We start from the raw sequence: 7731 nt of genomic DNA, 5'->3' as shown, positions 1-7731 counted from the left end.
ATCATGAAGGCAAAGAGTGGGGGATATAACAAGAGCAAGTTAAAACACCATGAAGTTCACATTTCTTGTTGAGATTCAACATTTTTCTTGAATAAGCACTTCTCAGTTATTGCAAATATTTAGTTAATTTCCAGTTTTGAAAATTTTGTTTGACATATTTTACCAGTGCTCTTGTAGCTGTTATAGGGAAGATTTTTTTTCTTGTCATTTCAGATGGCCTTGTCTTTTCTAATTTAGGTAGAGATTTTCTTGGTTCTAGGTATTGTAAATGATTTTTTATTGAAACCTAGGCATTTTGGGTGTTATGACACTATGGACCTTATTTAAATCTTTTTTCTCCCATGCTGTCAGGAAAAGAGGGGTACTTACTCATTTCTTCTAGATGGGAATGGAATTCCAGATTTTCCACTTGACCTCTATTAATATCCAGTGGTAGAGGCTCATTCTTACTGCTGAATGTAGGTAGGAGTTGATGCTGTTTCTTGTAAAGAAATAGATAGTTTTTATAGCCCTACATATTAGTAAAAACTTTCCCAGAAAGAACACTCCAGGCCCAGAATTCTACCAAACATTTAAAGAAGTAATAACATCAATTTTCCCCAATCTACTCCAATAAAAGAACCAGAGGAAACACTTTCCTACCATTCTGTAATGTGAGCAGTACTCTGATACAAAAATAAAACAAAACAAAGTTTACAAGAAGACTACATCAATATATATTGTGAATATAGATACAAAAATCTTTACTAATATTTTAGCAAATCATATATATATTTGTGTGCATGTATATATATATATGCTATATATATTATATATATACATACACACACAAATGATATGTTATGTTTATTTTATTTATTTGAGACAAGGTCTTGCCTTGTCACCCAGGCTGGAATGCAGTTGTATGAACACAGTTCACTGCAGCCTCAACCTCCTGGGGTCAAGTGATCTTCCTGCCTCCACCTTCTGAGTAGCTAAGACTACAGACATGTACCACCACGCCCAGCTAATTGCTTTAAAATGTTTGGTAAGATGGGGCTTCACTTTGTTGCCGAGACTCGTCTTGAACTCCTTGGTTCAAACCGTCCTCCTGACTTGGCCTCCCAAAGTGCTGGGATTACAGGCATGAGCCACTGCCCCTGGCCCAATAATATTGTAGGTTATAACCACATGGGGTTTATACCAGGCATGCAAGTTTGGTTTAATATTGGAAAAGTGATCAGTAGCATTCATCATATTAACAGTCTAAAAAGTACAGTCTATATGATCATCTCATTTATTGCAGAAACAACATTATACAAAATCCAAATGTTCACGATAAAACCTCTCAACAAACTAGGAATAGAATGAAACGTCTTCTTGGTAAAGGGCACCTACAAAACACCTATAAGTACCATCATACTTAATGGTGAAAGACAGTGCTTCCCCTCAAGATTGAGATTAAGCCAAGGAAATCTTTTCTCAAAACTCCCATTTGAATTTTTACCATAGATGCTAACTAATGTAATAAGTCAAGTAAAAAAGGAAATACAGATTTTTTAAGTAGAAAAACTATTTTTGTACTTTTAACATGTTTTAGACAACATGATTGCATATGTATATAAAAAAGATACTAGAACTAAAAATTAGTTTAGCAGGGTTGAAGAATACAAGGTCAACATGCATAACTCAATTGCATTTCTATATACCGGCAACTAATAATCTGAAAGTTAATAATATAAAAATACCATTTACAACAGCATCGCAAAACCAGAAATACTTTGGGACAAGTTTGATAAAATATGTACTCTGAGAACAAAACAACATTGCTAAGAGACCTAATTAAAGAAGACCTAAATTGATTTGAGAGTCATATGGTTTCTTGCTAGGAAGCTTTTTTTTTTTTTTTTTTTTGGTAGGCGTTGACAAGCTGATTCTAAATTTTATGCACAGAAATTATAAAACATTAGTGAGATATACAAAAGAAAAACTAAGTAGGTAGAGAAATATACTACATACACTGGAAGGCTCAATGTTGTTAAGATATCATTTATTCCCAAATGTATCTATACTGTCAACACAACCTAGGTGAAAATATTAGCAGGTTATTTTGTTGAAATTTATAAGACTGCTAAAATGTATTTGTAAATTGTATGGATCTCTAACTGACAAAACAATTTTGAAAACAAGAACAAACTTCAAAGCCTTAAACTACCAGATTTCAAGACTTATTATAAAGCTACAATCAACACAGTGTGATATTGATGTAAAGAAAGACATGTAGAACAGTGGAACAGAAAAGAAAGTTGAGAATTAGATCTAGAAATAGTAAGATCAGATCAAATTATCAACCATGCAAATAAAAGAATCACTTGGGGCAGTGCTATAAAAGCACAGTCAAGTTGTACATTCCCAAAGTACTTTGGTATTTTTATTTTGCACATAAAATTGACAAATGAATTTAATCTGCTTGTTTCTATGCAACATGTAGCCCTAATTTGCAACATGTCTTTTTAAAGAATCTTCAATTATGGCTTTAGTAGATATCCAGCCTAAGACAGTAAAGAGTGATACAAACTAATTCAAATTAATGATTTAAACCAATTCAAAGTATTGACAATAATATTAAAATAAGCTTAGTTACAGAAGTATCTGACGACTGTTGTATTTTAAAATTTTGCTGAGATTTAGCATTTTTTCAAGAGATTAATTGCCTAAACGGTAATATTTATATCAAGTTAAAGATGTCAGTTTAGGCTTCCCCAATGAGAGTTAAATGCCAACTGAATAATTTTGAATCCTCTGTCTGGAATTGTGCTTAACTAGTCAAACCAGAAAAGATTATGTTTCACTGTACATATAATTCAAATTGATAGCTTAATATGACTCTGGCTGATGAGCACCATTTCAATACTATCTCACTGTATATATGATAATTTCAGACAAGATATTATAATTTCTAAACACTATTCTAACTTTCTGAGATTAAGACTAAAGAATGTGAACAGCATTTTTATTTTCCACTAACTGTAATTTGGGGTCTCCATTGGGTCACTTGGGTTATAATAATTACATCTGGTTTGCCACAATTGTGTAATCTTAAAACGTCTAAAATTTAAAGAATAGACAATAGAGTGAGTATCCTTAAAATGGGGAGTTGCTGTCTACCAGTTATATAGTATCAGTTACACAAGATGAATACATTCTGAACATCTGCTGTACGACATTGTGCCTACAGTTAACAATACTGTATTGTGCACTTAAAATGTGTCAAGGGGATAATCTCATGTTTAGTGTTCTTAACACACACACAGACACACAGGCACACACACACGCGCACACATGCACACACACACACACACGTGGGGGAGGGAAGCATCTGTAACACCAAGAATGAGTCTCCAAAATAGAATCACCCTTTGTTTAGAGAGAAAAATGCTTTATGTAACTTCTTGCTAACTGGAATTGTCCTCTACCCAGTGATATATAAATTATGACCTGAATATTTAGAAAAATTCTGATATCCAATATTCTTCCCCCTGTCCATACACAAGGTAGAAAATTACCTGGAAATTTTATTAGTATGTCTTTCACATTCAGAGATAGCATAAAAATCTTTGGCAGCTCATATGTCCTAACTTTAGATTTACATTTATTTATTAGAATTAGCACTGAAGAACAAGTTAATTTACATCATCACACAGATATGTTTGATACCTGTCTCAGCTTCTGTGGCAGAAATTGACTTCCCATTAAAATTGCCTGATAAAATACAGAATACCTTGTTAAATTGAATTTTAGCTATATGTGAATATTTTAGCATAATTATATCCTGATTATCACAAGAAGCATATTTATACTATAAAATAGTTGTTTATCTCTGTCAATTTGGGTTGACGTCTTCTGAAGGATTAAGATGATGAATATAATGATTGAGTAGGTTCTACTTACCACTCTCTACTACCTAATACATTTAGCCTGTGATATAATTGTGATCGTGTCTACAGTGAGATGGAGTAAAAAGGAAGACATATTTGAATAAGTTAACAAGAATGAAATTCAGAGAAATAAAGAAATTAAAAATATGAAAGAGAAATTAAATGATATGGAGAATATGGTATGCAGGTTGTACACTCATCAAATTGTAATGTCAGAAATAGATAATAGAAAGAGTAAGAAATGGGTGGTATTAAAAATATAAAGGCTGAGACTATTTCAGAAATTATGAAAGAAATAAATCCTCAGATTCAGGAAGTCCAGTGAACCCCACATAGAATATATAAAACTAAATTCACACCTAGACATATTATAATAAAACTACAGAAACCCAAAAACAAAGATATGTTCTAAGCAGCAAAAGAATATGTAATTATCTACAGAAGAATTACATTTAACCTCTTAGATGACATCTCAATAGGAACAGTAAAATCTAGAAGACACTGTAACATCTACACAGTGATTAAAAAAAAATAAGGATTTGGGACAAGATGACTGACTAGAAGCAGCTAAGGTGCATGCCTCTCACAGAGAGAAACAAAAGGGGCAAGTAAATATAGAAAATTCAACTGAAAAATCCAGTTACTCACATTGGGACTAATCAAGGAAACTACTCGACCCACAGAGAAAGGAGAAAAGCAAGACAGGACAACAGCCCACCTGGGAGTGACACAGAGCCAGGAGAACCTCCCCAACCTAGGGAAGCCGTGAGTGAATGATTGACCCTGGGAAACCATGCTTCTGTCACTGATCTTTGCAACCCTTTGGTTGGGAGACCCTCTTATGAAGACACCCCCCCAGGACCTTCAGTCTGACACTCAGTGTGAAATCTCGGCAGAGCAGCTACTCAGGCATGCATGGAGGCCCAGGAGCTTTACATACTCCAGCTCTGGGCTTACTGGCAAAAGTGACTACAACTCAGACAAGGCAGGGGGTTGAACCTCCACACATACCTCTAGGAAGGGGGCTGCGTAGCAATGGTCTGTGGGCCCCACTTCCACTGAGCCTCACAGGATAAGACCCACTGGCTTGGAATTCCAGCCAGTGTTGCCCATACCTGGGACAGAGTTCCCAGGGGAAGGGGCAGGCCACCATCTTTGTTGTTTGGGTAACTCAGCCATTCCAGCCTGCAGGCCTTGGAGAGTCCAACCAGGAGCAGAAGGGATCCCTAAGCACAGCACAGCTGCTCTACCAAAACGTGGCCAAACTGCTTCTTTAATCAGGTCTCTGATCCGTTCCTCCTCACTGGGCAGGACTTGCAATCTGAGCTTCCAGCCACTCCCACTGGTGTTCTCTGACTGATAGAGATTGGAATCCTCCCCGGGAAAGAGTTTCCTGGAGGAAGGGGTGGACTGCCATCTTTGCTGTTTGAGCAACTAAGCTGTTTCAACCAGCAGCCTTGGGAGAGTTCAAACCAAAAGAGGGTGGAAACAGTATTCTGGTACAGCACACCTGCCCTATAAAAGCATGGCCAGACTACTTCTTTAAGCAGGTATCCTATCCCATTCCTCATGACTGGGTGAGACCCCTAAATAGCATATCCAACCACCTCCTACAGGTGCATTTGGGCTGGCAACAGTTCTGTACCTCCCTGGGACAGAGCTCCCAGAGCAGGGGGCAGGCTGCCATCTTTGCTGTTTCACATCCAAAGGTCAGCAACCTCATAGACTGAAGGTAGATAAGCCCACACAAATGAGAAAGAATTAGTGCAAGAATGCTAAAAATTCAAAAACCCAGAGTGCCCTATTTCTTCCAAATGACTGCACCACCTGTCCAGCAAGGGTTCAGACCAGGCTGAGGCTGAGATGGCTGAAATGACAGAAGTAGAAATCAGAATATGAATAGGAACAAAGTTCACTGAGCTAAAGGAGTACATTGTAACTCAATGCATAGAAGCTAAAAATCATGGTAAAACATAGCAGGGGCTGACAGACAAGATAGCCATGATAGAGAAGAATGTGACTGACCTAATAGAGCTGAAAAACACATTGGAAGAATGTCATAGTGCAATCATAAGTATTAACAGCAGGCTAGATCAAACAGTGGAAAGAATCTCAGAGTTTGAAGACTACATTTCTGAAATAAGACAGGCAAACAAGTACAGAGAAAACAGAATGAAAAGAAATAAAGAAAACCTCTTAGAAATAAGGGATTATGAAAAGAGTTTGAATATAAAACTCATTGGTGTACCTGAAAGAGATTGGAGAAATGGAACCAATTTGGGAAACATATTTCAGGTTTTATGCATGAAAACCTCCCCAACCAAGGAAGACAGGCCAACATCGAAATTCAGGAAATGCAGAGAACCCCAGTAAAATACTCTATGAGATTATCATCCCCAAGACATATAATTTTCAGGTTCTCCAAAGTTGAAATGAAAAAAAAAATGTTAAAGGCAGCTAGAGAGAAATGCCAGGTTACCTATTAAGGGAAGCCCATCAGAAGAACAATGTACCTCTCAGCTGAAGCCCTATAAACCAGAAGAGATTAGAGGCCAATATTTAACATTCTTAAAGGAAAGAAATTCCAATGCTGAATTTTGTAGCCAGCCAAACCAAACTTCATAAGCAAAGGAGAAATGAGATATTTTTTCACAGAAAAGCAAATGCTGAGACCTGCCTTACAAGAACTTCTGAAAGAAGCACTAAATATGAAAAAGAAAGACTGTTACCAGCCACTACAAGAACACAATGTACTTCAGACCAGTGACACTATAAAGCCACCATATAAAAAGTCTGCAAAATAACCAGCTAACATGATGACAGGATCAAATCCACACATATCAACACTGACCTTAAATATAAATGGGCTAAATGCCCCAATTAAAATACACAGAGTGACAAGCTGGATAAAGAACCAAGATCCATTTGTATGCTATCTTCAAGAGACCCATCTCAGATGCAATGACACACATAGGCTCAAAATAAAGGGATGGAGGAAAATCTACCAAGCAAATCAAAAACAGAAAAAAATCAAGGGTTACAATCCTGGTTTCTGACAAAACACAATTTAAATCAACAAAGATCAAAAAAGCCAAACAAGGGCATTACATAATGGTAAAGGGTTCAATTCAACAAGAAGAACTAACAATCTTAAATATATATGCACCCAACACAGGAACATCCAGTGAAGGGGTGGCCTGCCCCTCCACACCTGTGGGCATTTCTCCTTAGGTGGAACAAGAGACTTGAGAAAAGAAATGAGACACAGAGACAAAGTATAGAGAAAGAAAAAGTGGGCCCAGGGGACGGGCGCTCAGCATACAGAAGACACCGGTATCTGAGTTCCCTCAGTATTTATTGATCATTATCTTTGCCATCTTAGAAAAAGGGAAGTGGCAGGATAATAGGATCATCGTAGGGAGAAGGTCAGCAGTAAGACATATGAATAAAGATCTCTGTGACATGAATAAGTTCAAGGAAAAGTGCTGTGCCTTGATATGCATATGTAAACATCTCCATAAACCATTTTAGTGCATAAAGAGCAGCATTGCGCTAGCAAGTCCCACCTTTCGCCCTAAGGCGGTTTTCTCCTTTCTCAGTAAACAGAACATACAATCGGGTTTTACACCGAGATGTTCCATTGCCCAGGGACGGGCAGGAGACAGATGCTTTTCTCTATCTCAACTGCCAAGAGGCCTTCTTTCCTCTTGTACTAGTCTTCCTCAGCACAGACCTTTCACGGGTGTCAGGCTGGGGGATGATCAGGTCTTTCCCTTCCCATGAGGCCATATTTCAGACTATCACATGGGGAGAA

This window comes from Colobus angolensis, unplaced genomic scaffold (genome assembly GCF_000951035.1).
Source record: "Colobus angolensis palliatus isolate OR3802 unplaced genomic scaffold, Cang.pa_1.0 Scaffold624, whole genome shotgun sequence".
In the NCBI taxonomy this organism is placed as follows: domain Eukaryota; kingdom Metazoa; phylum Chordata; class Mammalia; order Primates; family Cercopithecidae; genus Colobus; species Colobus angolensis.
Note: the sequence above shows the minus strand (reverse complement) of the source record.